Below are 16,352 nucleotides of genomic sequence, written 5' to 3'. Positions count from 1 at the left end.
TGTGTTCCCTAATAAATAACCATTCTCAAAGTTTCATTTTACTTCTTGTCACCATTCCAAAGGAGATTTCAAAGGACTATACTATATTTGTAACTAGAAAAAGAATTACTTCTCTGTGATACTTGTTTTTCAATAGTAAACTGGATTAATAATTGCTGTGGATACCTCCATAAAGTTACATGAAGCCTAGTATCTTCAGAAGCTATTACATATCTACCTCACACAACAGGCCTCACCATCACGTTCAAATAATCTCTTTTCTACAAATCCATATCTCGTTGATGTCCTTTATCTTTACAGCACAATCATTTCAATTCTTTCTCACGCCATGAATAATTGAATCCTTTTTTGTGAGAAATTAAAAGTTATTGCAAAAAAAGCCAATTATAGTGACCTCATTTGAGAACACACACAATATTCTGCCCTAATAAGGCCCCACTTCTCTGCCATTAAGGAGAAAATATGTTTCAGTATTTGTTCTCCAAGTTCTTCAGTGGATTTTCTATTACTGAAGAGTTTAATTCACATTTAATTCACATTTTCATTTAGTTATTATGCATATTGTTCCAATAGTTCTTATTTTGCTGTTTAGTAGACTGCATACATCTTTCCATGTTTTTCTGTATTTCTCTTATTGCCTCATTGTTTACTGCACAATAACATCCCATTACATGCATATACCATAGTTTTTTTCAGCCACTCCCTAATCAGTGACTCTGACATTGTGTCCAGTTCTTTGCTATGAAGAATGCTGCTATGAATATTCTGGTATATACTAGACCTTTGGTTTCTGGTTCTTACTTCTTTAGCCTATCTGCTTATTCTAGAGATCCAAGGGTGGGGGCAGTTCTTGCATAATTCCAAGTTGAAATAAAGGACCCTGGAACCATGAACCATGCATTATCTGTGTATCTTCTCACAATACTCCCCAACAATTCACCTCTTGCAATTTCCCCCCAAAAGAGTTCTCACCTTTTGCTATCTTTGCCAATTTGTTTGGAGTGAGATAAAACCTCAGGGTCATCTTAATTTGCATTTACTTTACCACTAATGACTTGGACTATGTTTGTCATATGGTGATAGGACAAGACCCATGATTCCTTCTACCAACGCACTTCAGCATCTGTTCTATGACTTAGTCCTTTTATTATTATTATTTTATTTGTTTTCAGTGTTCTACAATCACTTCCTTATATCTTAGATTTTTTTCCCTTGCTCCCCACTCTGTCCCCACTCCCTCCCCAAGATGGCATACAGTTTTATATAGGTTCTACACATACATTCCTATTAAATACATTTTCACCTTAGTCATGAGGAATAGAAGAATTAAAATGAATGGGAGAATCATAAAACAAACCAAAACATAATTCAAAAGAAAATGATTTTGTGATCAAATACCATAGTTCTTTCTCTGGATGTGGAAGGCATTTTGCCTTAAGAGACCATTGGGAATTTTTTAAGTCCCTGCATTGCATTGAAGTACTGTCTACCAGAAAAATTCCTCGCACACTGTGGTTGTTGCTGTGTACAAAGTTCTCCTGATTCTGCTCCTTTCACTCAGCATCAACTCATATAGGTCCTTCCAGGCCTCCCTAAAGTCTTCCTGTTCATCATTTCTTATAGCACAATAAGATTCCATTACATTCTATACCACAATTTATTCAGCCATTTCCCTATGACTTACAGTCTTAACAGTAAATTGTCTAGAGCACTGAGTGATTAAGTGTGTTACTGAGGGTCAGACAGCGAGTGGATATCAGAGACAGGTCTTGAACCTGGGTCTTCCTGATTTTGAAACTGGTTTTCTATTCATCAGTTCAAAAATCTTTTTTGAAAACTGTTCATATCACTATGAAGTTGGACTGCAGAGTGAAGCAGACTCTTTTCTCTTTTGCTTTGTTTTCTTTCTCATGGTTTCTCCCATTTCTTATAATTCTTCTATGCAACATGCCTCAAGTTTCTCCTCACTCTAGTCCATCAAATTGCAAAAGATAGCCTCCTAAAGCAGAGGTCTGATCATTTCACACCCTACCCAATAAAACTACAATGGCTATTGTAGTACAATGACCCTAGTGCCTCTAGGATCAAATACAAAATCCTCTATTTGGCTTCTAAAGTCCTTCACAACTTGGCCCCTCTGCACAACTTTTCCTGCCTCCTTAACGATTTACTCCTCTACATATATTCTACAATCCAGTTGACACTATCTTTCTTGCTGTTCCTTTCATACAACGTTCACTTGACACTCACTAGCTGTGTGACCTTGGGCAAGTCACTTACCCCCAACTGCCTCATCCTGGGTCATCTCCAGTCATTCTGATGAGTATCTGGTCACTGGATTCAGATGGCTCTGGAGAAGAAGTAAGGTTGGTAACTTGCACAGCCCTCACTCACTCAAAACAAAGCCAAGTGTAAGACATGTCATCATTTCTCTGATGGCATAGTCTTCTCCGGCAACAAAGGATAAACACACACACACAACCATCTTCTGATTCTGTCCCAATGTCTAGAATGCTCTCCTTCCTCACTTCTGCTTCCTGACTTCGCTAATTTCCTTCAGAACTCAACTAAAATCTGCAAAGGCCCCTCCTTCCCCTCTACTCCCTCCAATGCTAATGGCTTACCAAGGGTTTAACCTGCATAAATTTTGTACATATAAAGTTGTTTGCATGTTGTTTTCACCAAATGAACTTAAGCTACTTGGAGGCAGGTGCTATTTTTGCCTTTCTCAGGGCCAACCACATAGGAAGTGATTAAAAATTCTTACTAAATGGACTTATCAAACTCCCAACTCCTTAATATCTTGAAACAGCTTTTGTTTCTTGCTTATCAAGTATGTTCCGCAGATGTGTTTTCAGCTTGATTGGTTTCTTATTTTGCCAGTACCAAATAGTTTTGATGACTTCTATTGCAGGGTAAATCCTGGTAATGCTAAGAAGTCTCTTTCATTTGCACTTTTTCTCTTCTGCCCCTGACATTCCAGATTTTTCAATTAGTGGTCACTTAACCTTTATCTACCTCAGTTACTCCTCATCTCTCATATGAATTGGGGATTATAATGATACCTGCAAAGAGCTGTGAGGACCAAATGAAATCTTATTTGTAAAGTACTTTGCAAACCTTAAAATGCTGTGCAAATGTGCTTTGTTACTTTATTTTAAATTACTTTTATTTTTGCTACTTCTAATTTGATTAGTACTAAATCGTGTGATTTGATCAGCACTAAGTACTTTAGACAGTATTGTCATTTTTATCATATTGGCACAGTCCAACCTTAAGCAGTGAATATCTTCCAATAATTTATGTCTCCCTTTACTGTTGTAAAATATATTTTGTACTTATAGTCACATAAATCATATGTATGTCTTGGTAAGTTAACTCTCAAGAACTTTGTGCATTTTGAAATTATTTTGGATAGAATTTATCTTATTGGTCTTTCCTCCGGTTTTTGATGTACTAAGAAGAAATGCTGATGATTTTTGTTGATCTATTTTCCCGCAATTTTGTTGTAGCTATTGTCTCAAATATTACCAACTGTTATACTTTTGGCTTTGTTTTCTAACCTCAATGCTATAACTATCATATCTAGAACTATGGCAAATAATAATGGGAAGAAAGTTCATCCTTATATGAAATCCCTACCTGACTTAATGACAAAGTTTTAGTACTTCTCTGTTGCAAGCAATGCTAGCTTTTAGTTTTAAATATTTTTGATCATATTAAAGAAGGGTCTCAATATCTATGCTTTTCAAGGTTAACATAAACGAGTGCTGACTTCTCTAAGAGGGTAAGAGGAGGAAAAGAGAGAATTTGGAACTCAAAACTGGAAAAAATGAAGGTTAAAATTTGTTTTTACATATAATTAGAAAAAATAAAATATTAAAACTTTTTTTAAAAAAGTAAATAAAATACAAAAAAATGTTGAATCCTGTCAATGGTTTTACTAAATCTATGAAAAAAAATCTTGTTTTTCCTTCATTCCTAGTAAAAATCCAACTTGTTCATATTGAATTACTTTCTGAATATAATTAATGAGTACAAATGAATGAATTGAAAAGCAACATACTATATCCCAAGTATCATGCTAAGAACTAGGGATACATATAGAAAGGCAAGACAATCTCCAAACTCATTTTGCTCATACCCTGTCTGAGGGAAACAATACTATCTTCCCAGGTACTGAAAGAAGTGGTGGATAGGCATACTGTGAGCCCATCAGATGAAAGGGACAGGTACTGTAGAACAGGAAACTGGAAAACGCTTGATTTTCAAAAGGATAGAGTTTTGAAAATGTTGGCTAGAGAGTTGATTTTGATTGCTGGCAAAATTCTAAAATGTATTAATGAAAGGTACGTGTTTGTGAGCATTTAGGAAGTAAAATGATTATCATGAAAAGGTAATATGGCTTCATCAAGAACAGTTTTGTGTTATCACAAATTGTGGCATTATTAACATTTCCTTTTTTACTTGTGCAACTAGATTAGTACATCAGGAAATATAGGATCCAACATTTATAGCTTGAAGGAACCTCAAAGATCATCTGGTCTAACCCCGTTTTTTGATAGATAAGGCCCAGAGAATGAAATCAATTTGCTTAGCACACAAGTACTAAGTAGTACAGACAGGATTTGAACCCAGGACCTCTGAGTCCAAATCCAGTACTAGTTCCTCTGTATCATGCTGCTACAATAGAGTGTATCCATGTTTCAACAGAGATTTTGACAAGTTTTTTATACTAACCTTATGAACAAGGGGAGATGTGGGCTACAAGATAGTACAATTGAGTAGATTTGCACCTGGTTGAATTACTAGACTCAAACAGTAGACATGAAAAGAAACCTACCAAGATTTGGGATTCTATTTAAAATTTTTGCATCAACATTCATTACTAAAATTAGTGTAAAATTCACCTTCTGCTTTGTCTTTCCCTTGGTTGGGTATCCAAACCATATTTGTCTCATAGACATAGTTTGTTAAAGTACTTTATTTATCTTTGAGAATAATTTTTGTAGTGTAAGTATTAATAGCTCTTTAAATGTTTGACAGCATTCTTTCTAAAACAATTTGGCAGAATAATTGTTTTCTCTTTGGCAATTTATTTATGGCTTGCTCAATATATTTTTCCAAGATTAGGTTTAAGATTACTACTTCTTATTTTGTTAGTTTGGATATTTGATTTTTTATAGATATATCAAATCCTTTTGAATTCTCAGTTTTACTAGCATATAGCTGCAAACAGCAATATCTAATAATTATTTGTATCTTTCAACTGCCAATTCACCTTATTCAGTTGTTATTTTGGTAATATGACTTCTCTCCTTGTTCTGGTAGTTTTGGTTTTTTAATTCTATGGTCTTTTTAGTTTTCCTATTTTGTATTCCTTGAGGATTGCTAATTTTTTCATTTTCTTATATCTTTAAATTGCCTACTTGGTTCATTGTTCTTCCCTTTTTCTATTTCATTCACGTAAAATTTCATGTGAGGACTACTTCAACTACATCTTAAAATCTCTGGTATATTGTTTCACTGTTATCGTTACCTCTGACATAATTATTGTTTCTACGATTTGTTCAGTGACCTGATTATTTCTTAGGATAATCATTACTTGATTTCCATTTACTTCTGTATCTTTCGTCCATATTTCCTTTATTCTTTACTGTTATGGTTTGTAAAGGATATATTTATTATATTTGCCTTTTTCCATTTGTTTATCATTCCTTTATGCCCTAGAACATGACCACTTTTATAGAGGTACTATCAGATGCTTAGAAATGTATTCTTTAATATTCCCAATCAGAAGGTACACCTTTGGGTAGTCAAATCTAGTTTATCCAATAATTCATTCAGCTTTATATTTTCCTTCTCATTTTCTTTTTTGGATTTATCCATTCCTAAAGTTTTCTGTTGTTAGTGTCTTTTACAATTTGCCTGGTTTTTACTTTAACAGCTTAGTATTTTATGTCATTTGTTTATGACAACTTTTTTTATTTTTTTTTTATTTAATTTGGATGTACATAGTCTTTTTTTTTTATTATTTAACTTTTAACATTTATTTTCACAAAATTTTGGGTTACAAATTTTCTCCCCTTTTATCCCCTCCCCCCCCAAACCCAAGCATTCTAATTGCCCCTGTGACCAATCTGCTCTCTCTTCTATCCTCCCTCTCTGCCCTTGTCTCCATCTTCTCTTTTGTCCTGTAGGGCCAGATAGCTTTCTTTACCCCTTAACCTGTATTTCTTATTTCCTAGTGGTAAGAACATTACAGTTGATCCTAACACTTTGAGTTCCAACTGCTTTAGCTCCCTCCCTCTCCACCCCTTCCCTCTGGAAGACAAGCAATTCAATATAGGCCAAATCTGTGTAGTTTTGCAAATGATTTCCATACTAGTTGTGTTGTATAGGACTAACTATTATGACAACTCTTAATACTGTTTTTTAAATTTTCTATGAAAAAAATTTTCTGTCTCCAAGTCAAATGTAATTTTTCTTCGTTTGTCTTCGCATGATCATTAATTTTTATTGCACAATTCATGTTTTTTTGAAATGCCCTAAAGCATTTTATATTTTGTTCCCTCACTTTTACTCCATTATGTGTTTGAATGTATTAAATGTTCCTTATGCGCATCAAATTGTTGGGTTTTATTCTCTTTCTCATTCCTATATTCTTTTTCTTAGGGAATTTAATCCCTTTACATTTAAGGTTATAATTGTTAAGTTTGCCTTTTCTTCTACCAACCACTCATGAATATATATACATACATATATACATATGCATATATGTATTCATTTACTTTTTCTTTAAAGTCAAAACTTAGTTTCTACAAATTCTTTTGCTTCTACAAATCCAAAACTGATATTTCTCCTCTTAACTCCTCCTGCCTAACCCACAGCTCCATGGGTTTATTTTTATAATTCTCATATTTAAAACTCCCACCCATGCTTCCTGCCCCTATCTCAACCATTTTTTTATGTCAATGAAATAAATGTGTAATACTCCTTTCCAAGAAGTGTCATTTTCTTTGCACCCTTTTTTTTTCCTTTTGTACATACCTGCTAAGTACTCTCTAGGATCTATTTTCATACTAATTCTCAATTAAGATAGTGGAGTACAAGAGGGAAATGTTCTGATTGGGAATCAGGAAAATCTGGTTTCAAATTTCATCCCAGGCACTTGTTAAATGCTGTGTGACCCTGCGCAGGTCACATAACCACTCTGTGCTTCAATTTCCTCACCTATAAAATGAGGGGGTTGGACTTGATAGCCTTTCAGGTCTTTTCTAACTCTAAATTTATGATCCAGTGATCCTAATCTTAATGCTCCTATTCTTTTGGATAGGACTGTCCTTTTCACAAAATGTTTTCCTTAGTCCATAATCTGATCACTAGCATCTGGTTGTAAAGGGTTCAGTTGCGCTTGGGTCTCTTTTCTACCTTCTCTCCCTTCTTCTAATGGCTGCCCATCTCCTATGTTGTATTGATTACTTTTCATGAACAAAGCATTTCTGGTCTCTGCTCTTCTCCACTTTCTTGATCGCCATATTTCATACACTCTGTAGCCATCTCATTTTCTTCTTGGGACGAAGAGATGGGTCTCAACTTTCCCTACTAGCATGTCCTCTCAGGACTGTATTGTGATTTGTAACTCCAAGAGCTGAGTGCTTTTAATTGCAGGAGAAGTGGACAGGATGTAAAGGTTACGGGAACAGGGGGGAGGGAGGAGGTACAGGAAGTGATTGGTGATAGAGCTTCCCACCTGCTTTGGAAAAGGGGATCATCCACACTGGAAAACTTTTAAACCCTTGTGCCTCAAACTGCAATCACTGAGTTGTAGGAATATTGGGGGTGGGAGAAAGGGAAGGTTATCTTATTCTTATCACTGGTGAGTTTGCTGAATTTGGGAACTTTAAACTTTTACTATTTTGTATGGGGAATATGAAGTGGGGTAGTACAGGAAGCTGCCCATAGGAAACTTCCCCCTAAAATTGCCCCCTTGACTAAGGTATCCTTTCCTTAGATGCTTCCCATACATGACAATACATACGTACAAGAAAAAAAGGAAGGAAGGAAAGAAGGAAGGAAGGAAGGAAGGAAGGAAGGAAGGAAGGAAGGAAGGAAGGAAGGAAGGAAGGAAGGAAGGAAGGAGAAATTCTCATTCATAAAACAGCGTCACCTTCTGTAAGCATTCAGTAGAGAAAAACATACCAGATAAGGAACACTGTCTATCCCTAAACTAATCCAGGCTTAACAAATTGCCACTAGTGAAGACTAATAAACACAAGGGACCAACTGTTGGGTATGCTGTTATAAATCCTTTGTGAAAGAAAAATGTAAGGCTTTTTTCTTTTTATTGAAACAAGAAATATAACAGGCTCAACAAACACTATCAACAACCATCCCAAAACCAATCTGGGAAGCAGGAAAGCTGAAAACAGAATCTGCTAATTTTACACAACTGAGCCCAACATAATATGAAATAAAGCTGTACGTGAGTCAGCACAGCTTTTCATATACATCTGTGGGAAGAGCAAAGAAAACTGACAGTTCTTAATACTTTACTTCCATATGGTCTTAAAACACGAAACCAATGAAGAACTACAGTCATAAGATGTGGAATACAGGGAATAAGTGACTGTCTATTTTTATCAGTTGGTAATTCAGTTCAATTTTAAATAATATTTACTAAGTAATTACTGTGTAAAAAACATTTTTCTAGGCTCTGGGGCAAAACCAAATATTATATAACATTTGGTCCCTCCCTTCACAGAGCCTACAACTTAGCAAAAAGGATGTGACACAAATAATTATGATACATAATAGAAAATAAAAGCATAATACATGCAATATATTATAAGAAAGGAAAAATCATTTCTGGGTAAGGGGGATCAAGGAAAGCTTGATTTTGCAGCTACTACAATAAAGGAGTGGAGAGCTTACATTATGATATTCCAGAAGGCAAAGTTCAAAACTGAGTATAATCCTACAGGCAAAAATAGGACCTTTTAACAAAATGGAGGACTTTCAAGGATCCCTGATAAAAAGACATTTGAAGTTCAAACACCAGAGTGAAGAAAAATATAATAAGGTAAATGCAAATGAACAATCTTAAGGGACTAAACATGGATAAAGTGCTTGCATTCAGAAGTAAAGAGACAATACAAATTGCCAAAATAGCATACAATCTGTATATGAAAGTTATATTTATTAAAGAAAGACTACTGAAGAAATGACAGCAATTACACCACTGATACCATTGGCATTCCAGGATCATGAGATGAGCAATGTGTATTTTTTAAAAAAGCATTTATTTGACAATGTTTTTCTGTCAATTATTTCAGGCCAAAGAAAGCAGCACTGTACTTGGGGCCTCTGACACATCTGAGTTGTATGACCATGGACAAGTCATGTAACCTGTTGGTGACCCCAGGAAACTATAAATTACAGCCTAGCTGCCAATCTGCACATACAGAGCAAATTAAGATGATTATAAGATAAAAGATTTCAACTTAGAAGACACCTTGAGAAACATGGCATTTAACTCCTGTATTTTACAAATGAGGAAACTGAGGTCCAAGGAGAGTAATGACTTGCCCCAAGTCCCACAAGGAGTTAAGATCCAAGTTAGGATTTGAACCTGAGTCATCTAATTCCAGCTCCAAGGCTCTTTTCCAGTGTACCATGCTGGGGTGTCCTTCACACTGGAAGTTCTTAATAAATAATGATTTCATTTTTGTTGTTCAGTTATTTCAGTCATATCCGACTCTTCATGACCCCATATAGGGTTTTCTTGGCGTAGACACCAGATGGTTTGCCACTTCCTTCTCCAGCTCATTACACAGATGAGGAAACTGAGGCAAACAGGGTTAAGTGGCTTGCCCGGAGTCACACAGCTAGCAATTGTCTGAGTCCAGATGTACTCAGGAATATGAATCTGCCTGATCTCAAGCCCATGGTTCTATCCACAGTGCCATCTAGCTGCCCAATGAATTCATAGGATTCAACCAAAAAAAAAATCATAGGGCTGGACAGAAAAAACAGATGACAATGATTGAATAAGGATACTAAAAATGCCTAGCTTGTGTCTTCCTGAAGTTTCGTGTGTATGTGTATGTACGCGCGTGCATGCACATTTAAAATTAAATGAGTACGAAGTAAAAAGGTGTTCAGTAATAATTCTGCCTTCAAATGAGGGAGTGTTTTGAGCAAGGAACTTTTGAAAAGATTGAGTTCATCTAACAGTTAGATTCTAACCCAAACCTGAATTTTACAGATGATAAAACTGAGGCCCTGAGGAGTGAACTGAATTGCTCAAGGTCAGACGGGAAGTTAGCGGTAGAAATGGGACTAGAACCCAGCCCTCTATTATTCTTCCCAGAACTGATTTACAAGATACTAAGAACTGGAGAAGACACATCAAAACAGTAAAACACCAGATTAACAGCAGAAAGAATATCACACAGGAAGTCTTCCTAGACTCTTACTTGATCTTATGAACTCAATAGAGTACTACACTTGTATTCCAATACTTGTAGGATCCATGGTTGCAGGATTGCTGGGCTCTCCCTCCAGTGATAGGAGAGAATCACAATTCCTCTGTGCTTTGCATAGTTTTCCTGAGTTACAGCATTTGACACAATTCATCACTTAATCATCATAATCATGTAATTCTCTGACTGACTAGCCATCGGACAAAAAAATATGTCACTTGGCGCACACTGCACTAAAGCCCCATTCTGATATTATAGATTGATTATAACAATAACTATGAAGACATGTTAAATAAAAACTTTTCGAAGGACTTTCATAATTTTATTACATAGGACATTATTTTAGATTAGGAAACTGAGGCGCAGAAAAATGATCAGCATTAAGTCACACAAAAAGTAGAAGAGTCAAGATGAGAACCTAGATCTTCTAACTTCCAGATCTATGGTTGTTTTGGGGGCTGTTTCTCCAATAGTTCATACCTAGGAAATCACATACCTAGGATTTATTTTCCTCAACTATTAAAAAAAAAATAGAAATAGCATTGAACTACCATATGGGCACTTCTATATTTTAATTTTTACCAAAAAGAGTTTAAAAACGTAAAACTATGAATCTTTTAAGCATCATGATAAAATACTCTACCCTCCCAGAAGTGTTTTCTTCTCCAAAGTAGATAAATTTAAGTTCTTTGGTTTCTTATGTAGCTAAGATTCCCTGCCTGAGAGCTATTCAGAAATCTTCTTAGAAAATTGTGCTCTGACTCATTCTCAAAATGTACACAATGATACCAACAATCACACAGGTAAAATGTTTTTCATCTAGACGCTAGCCATATGCCTAACATTAATCACAGTTACATTCCTAAAGAAAAGTTCATAACTCAAAACTGAAGCAGTTTTTCAGAAGTTGCCACTAAAAATTTATGCATTGATACAAAAAAAAAAAACCAAACTGTTTCCCTTTAAACACACTCAGAATGGTATACCCAGTCAAGATTCCCCATTTAGATACCTTCAGGAACTATATTTTTCTTTCTTTTTGCTAAACCTAATGACTATTCCTGTTGCTTTGGTCCAGGCTTGTGTTAGAAACTGTAGCGTCAAATGGCATTTTATATTTTTTTGTGCTGAAAAACTATTATTCCTTTCAAAAATACTTCTTTTAATGGATTCAAATATTTCTAAGAAAAAAAATCTACTTAAAATATCAGTGTTTCCAATTCTGGCTTCATCAAACTGTGTAGCCCTATAAGTCTGATCTAAGTCATTAATGAAATGAAATCAATGAATCAAATGAAATCAATGGCTTTGGAAACAATTCCAAAAGCCTTCTTTCCCACTAGTAACTGCTTTCTACTATAGTGACCTTTTGCTTATATGTGCTGTTCCCTTTCTCTCCTATTAATTGCATGTGTAAGGACAGATAAAAATGTAGTAGTATCATTTGGAGCAGAAGATATCAAAAAAAGTACTCATTCCAAGTATATAGCTTCTATAATGAAGACAAATTAAAATTATCCAACTTCCTTCACCCTTATTCTAGGACTACTAAATAGCCTTTCATTACTAATTTAGTTTTTGAAATAGGCATTTATATTGGAAAGAAAATACACTGTCCAATTCATAGGAGAATCTAGGTCCATTCAGCAGTCAAATTTCTTTGTAAATTTAAAAATTCACATTCAGGTTTAACAGTCTTGTGAGTTTGGCTAGCACAACTTCTCTAAGTTAGACACTGCTGAATGGATTGATAAAATAGAATTTCTGAGCCACCTTGTGGAGGATCAACCTAAATAGCCAGTTAGCCTCTCTGGCAAGATTCTTTTTGATTTAACAGTGGCTTCCTTTCCCTCTTCCTTCTTTCCTCAAAGCTAAGGTAAATAAGTGTCTAGTGGATTGTCAGATGCAACTTCTATAGTTTGGGATACTTTCATTTTATAAACCAAATGAAAGTCCCTGTGTACTCATCTGACACCTTCTAGTCAAAGTTACATAGGTCACTTTAAGATGATTCTGTGGCCTACTAATTTGACCATCTATAAACAAGAAAAAACTTACAAAGAGAAAGTATGTTTTTAAAAATTTATTTTATTCAATAAATCAATGAGCTTGTGGACTTATTGCTCCAGAAAATGGAGAGGATGAATTTATTCAGCCTAAGTCCTGCCAAAAGATATTTATGTAAGAAGTTATAATACTGGTAGGTACCTTCACTTGGACAAAAATGACCAAGGCCACTGACCATTTTAAATGCTGAATGAAAAATGTCACTTCAGCTCTTCCCCCTTTGCATCCTTATCATCAAGTCATCAATTGATTCCTTGAGTTCAGTTATTACTTTTACATAGGCAATTCTCAGGCTGAATCCTTCACTCATATTCTTCCTTTCCTAACTACCAATCCTAGGTTTAAATATATCAAACTCAAAAGTTCTTTCTAAAATATTTCCTTTCTTTGTTTTCTATTGTGCTCCTCAAATTACCCTCCTTTATATTCACTATTAGCTCGTATCAGACCTTGACCAATTAAATTTAATCAAAACATTTCAGTGCCTATTACATGAAAAGATACTGAGCTGGGTACTGAATCTTTACGTTAGATATTTGCCAACTCAAGACTCTTCTCTAGAATTTCCTAAATCTGTCTATTCTTCCTTGCAGAATGTTAAATTTTATAACAAGGTACCCATCATGTTTTACCGGAAAAGGACTTTGCTAGAGGTTCTTTATCATCATTTACAACCTTTCCATCTCCTTACTTGCATTTCAGATCATATTTATAGGGTCTTCTACACAGTGGAAAGAACTAAGAAGAAACAAGGGTTGGTATTTCCATTTGATATCCAAAACACTTGCCATGTATCTGACAATTCAAAGTTATCAGCAGCCAATTAAAAAAAAACCAAACCATAAGGTTTCTTGAACAACTTTTTTTTTGGCTAATCAACAAAATGCTCTTTGGTCATACAGTTACAACTAGCTTAGTATTTCCTTTTTTAAAAATCCATATTCTGTTAGGAAACTATATCACCATTCAAAGAAGATGCAAGGAGGAAAAGAATGGAAATGACGAACTATCAATCATTTTCCTTTTGCCAGTCATTATTAAAATGCAAGATCCTTCAGGGCAGGAACAATTTCACTTTTATATTCGTATTCCCACTACCTAACAGAGCACTTGAAACAGAATGGGCACTTGATCTTTACTAACATATTACTAATGATTTGCTCTTGAGTAAACTGATCAATTATCATAAAGATTTTTAAATCGTTCTCATTGAATATAGCTCATTAAATAATAAAGAGGTTTAAAGTAAAAAAAAAGGCATAGTGTTAAAATCTCTAGAATAACTCTTTGTTCTTTGAGCTGTATTAGTACTAATTCTCCAATATGTATTTATGAGAAATAATAAAGAATACTTCATATGCATCATTAACATGACTGAGCAGGTAGAAAGCGGACACCTGAGACAGGGAAACCTGGGTTTTCTGCCTCTGACAAATACTGGCTATGTGAACGTAGGCAAATGCTTAACTTCTCCATCCCCCAGGTACCTCCCTAAGATCACAAGTTGCAGATCTGCACCGGTAAAGGAAGTTTCCTCACTAGGAGTACCCCACACTGGTAAATCACAGGGCCAGACCCAAAAGACTACATAAGCAAACTTAGTCATTGAAAAATGAACAATTTATCAATTAACTAAACCAACTCAAATGATTTTTACATTCTTCTTTCTCTCCCTCCAAAAATACATGTAAGAATTTAAAACTGAAGCTATTTTATATAGTCTGTTAAAAATCTTGCTTTTTTATATATCACTCAGAGTTCTTTTTATGAAAATGAAACTGACAGCTTTGAGCTCTGAAAAATTAATCAGTTTGTATATCTCTTACTTTATTAACAACAGGGGGAAGGAAGAATCCTGACATATTAATTTTTCATTATTACAGAATTTTACAAAATAAAATTCTAAGAGTAAAATGCTAATGTCCAGTTTTATAGAATTACCTAAACATATTGGAAATTATCTAACCCAATCCCCACCTCCACCCTCACTCCTACATTATACTTCATTTTATAAATGAGGAAATTCAGAGTAACTCTTGCTCAAGGTCACAATGATAATTAAACTATATTTCATTGGGGTTTCTTTTTTTTAAACATTTTCATGTGAAAATAAAGGGGATTCTGGGTGTTTATAATATTTCAGTTGTATTACTTCCAAAATAGTATGCCTCATCACTGACTAATGAATACCTACCATATTCTAAGGTAATGATTACAAGAGAGGAAAAGTATATCATTTGGGTAACAGATCACAACAAAGTACAGTTCATAAGGTGCTTTTGAACTAACCTTCTTTGACTTGGTGATATTTTTTTTAAACGAGTAAAGGAATAACTATTTATACCTACCCACCCCTCCTTGAATGTTCAATGCCTGGAAATGGAGAAATTAAATTTCCTTCAAATAAAACCAAAATACTAAAATCTACCTCTAGTTAAAGACCAAACAATAGCTATATACCAATTCTGCAGATAACTGTTTCAAGTTCTGTGCCAATGGAAACAGGATCTCAATATGAAGATGCCATCTTGATTATAACTTGAAGTGTACCCTAGCAAGAATAAGTAAAAGTTGAGAAAGACAGGGGTCTTCAAAGTAAGTAAATATCCAATGGCCATGCTATGGTTTGTGAAGAAATGAACCAAAAGTAGCCTAGAGCAAAAACCCTTCCTAGCAAGTTGATAGCAGAATTGTTTTTCTCCTCTTGATCACCAGTTCCCAAAGTCCTAAAACATACCCAAGCACAGTCTTCATTCCAGTACAGGCCTTTTCTTCCAGTGCTGGTCAGGCCCAATTCTGGTTAACACTAGATTAGTCTGGTCAAAAACTCCCAAACAACACAGTTTTCTAACAAGCCCGTCACCAGGCTTTCAAACACAATTTTTTTACAATGCTTATTCAAGCAACAAATATTTAATACCTATTTTGCACAAGACAGTTATACATAAGCCAAGGAACTTTGCTTAACAACTTCAAGTAACCAATCAAAGGAACAGAAAGAATTACCATGGACAAAAAAAATACAGATCACAATTTTTTTTTTTAAATTAATGAGTCTTGGGACATGACAAAGCATGACAACAACCCTCAAATTCATATCTGAAATGTAAAGGGTGCTGGACTTGGAGTCAAGAAGACTCAAGTTCAGATCCTTCCATAGATACATACTAGCTGTATGACCCTAACGAGGTCACTTAACCTATGCCTACCTCAATTTCTTTCTAAAATGGAGATAATACTAGCACCTACCTCCCAGGGTTATTACTGTGAGCATCAAATGAGACAATAATTGTAAAGTTCTTTGCAAATCTTAAAGAGCCATATGAATGTTAATTATATTTATTATTCACTCACTTCCCTTCCCTTGTGATAAAACCATTCAATATTCACTGTTTGAACAGTTTTGCTCATGAGATTTGACTGAACTCGAAAAGAGTATTGCTTTTCCTTATCAATAACTCCAACCTTTACAATACCTACCCATGTTTCTTTAATTTTAAAAAAAAAAGTAAATGAAGGTAAGGATACCAAATAAAAGAACAAAGGGGACACTTAAAGCAGTTATATGGCTTCTATAAACCAGAGTATTTCTCAGTTAGCATTTAATGAATGGTAACAAGGTACAATGGAAAGAGTATTGGACTGGGTATGGCCTCTGCCATTAACTAGCTATGTGAGCTTAAGAAAGTCACAACCCACTAACTCAAGCTCCTCTCTCACTTATAAAACTTGAACTACCTGCTTTCCAGGGCTATTATGAAGTTCCAATAACGATTTAAATGAAAGTACCTGGTAAACTGC

At 34.9% G+C, this 16,352-nt stretch overlaps 1 protein-coding gene across 2 annotated transcripts in view; it reads right to left on the bottom strand.

Moving 5' to 3' along the window:
- LIN52 (lin-52 DREAM MuvB core complex component) overlaps positions 1-16,352 on the bottom strand; it is a 118,409-nt gene that overhangs the window by 59,332 nt on the left and 42,725 nt on the right. Inside the window, exon 6 of one of the 2 annotated variants that reach the window (XR_011970688.1) lies at positions 2,281-2,350. The exons of the other annotated variant lie outside the window; for it this stretch is intronic. The gene's annotated coding sequence lies outside the window, so the exon portion shown is untranslated. The remainder of the gene's footprint in view (positions 1-2,280; positions 2,351-16,352) is intronic. 2 annotated transcript variants of the gene reach the window in all.

The sequence above is a fragment of the Notamacropus eugenii genome, chromosome 7 (genome assembly GCF_028372415.1).
Source record: "Notamacropus eugenii isolate mMacEug1 chromosome 7, mMacEug1.pri_v2, whole genome shotgun sequence".
In the NCBI taxonomy this organism is placed as follows: Eukaryota; Metazoa; Chordata; class Mammalia; order Diprotodontia; family Macropodidae; genus Notamacropus; species Notamacropus eugenii.
The sequence above is the reverse complement of the archived record's forward strand: the minus strand, read 5'-3'. Positions and strand labels throughout refer to the sequence as shown.